This window comes from Anoplopoma fimbria, chromosome 20 (genome assembly GCF_027596085.1).
Source record: "Anoplopoma fimbria isolate UVic2021 breed Golden Eagle Sablefish chromosome 20, Afim_UVic_2022, whole genome shotgun sequence".
Lineage (NCBI taxonomy): Eukaryota > Metazoa > Chordata > Actinopteri > Perciformes > Anoplopomatidae > Anoplopoma > Anoplopoma fimbria.
Genome location: NC_072468.1, coordinates 819,309 through 820,257, shown reverse-complemented (window position 1 = coordinate 820,257; position 949 = coordinate 819,309).

Here is a 949-nt window from a genome sequence, read left to right as displayed (position 1 = left end):
ATCTCTGATGCTTTCTTCTTGTGGAGTCATTTGTGAAAGCAATGAACCAGGGCGTTAAGATAGTATCCACTTAAAGGTGCAATGGGCATGATCTGGCCAGAATTTTAGTTTATAACATTCAACAAATGAACTAGGATTTTTTTCAATGTTGATGTTATAAAAACGTACACAGACTGAACTAGTGGCACATTAAACACGGCACTTATGTAGATTAGGGTATTAGATAGAAGTTTTATTTAGGTTTCAGACATTTGGTCAAATGTTGCTTATCATTGCTCTGGAGTTAGTAGTTTTTTAGATTGTAGTGACCCAGTAGAGGTGACATGCTGCCCCCAATTTCTCTGGAGCCTGTGGCCATAACTTATACATTGCACCTTTAATTGTGATGCTGACTTGTCAGGCTGACAGCTCTGTCATAACTGGTTTAATGTGCAAACAGGAAAAGATAAAACAACTGAATCATCAGTTTTGATATTCACATGTCCACAGAGGAGGAAGTTCATCTTGTGCTTTCAGAGCAGTTTTATTATTATTCTCAGGGCCATCAAATTGTGAGCAACAGGAATATCCCATGAAAGTGAAGTTAAGTTAGCTCTGGTACATTGGGAGGACATGAAAGGCATTTGGTTAAAAACACTTATAAATTTCAGGTTGCATAGGAGCATTACCAAATCCAAATGTCTTGCTTGTTACACAATTATATTATCTAAGGTGTGTCTCCATAAACTAACTGTTTCACCACTGAGTTCACTTTATGTGCGGTACAAGGGTGAAAGATAACTTGAAAAATGAAAGCAGTATTTGCTCAGAGCCACAGGTTTTGTGCTCCTCCCACCTTGGTGATATTGTGTGTTGGCCACAAAAAGTGCTCTCCAACAGAAACCTTGACATAAATACCTTGTGCAGCACACAATGTGCAGTATTGTATTGTGGCTGTGTGACACAGATG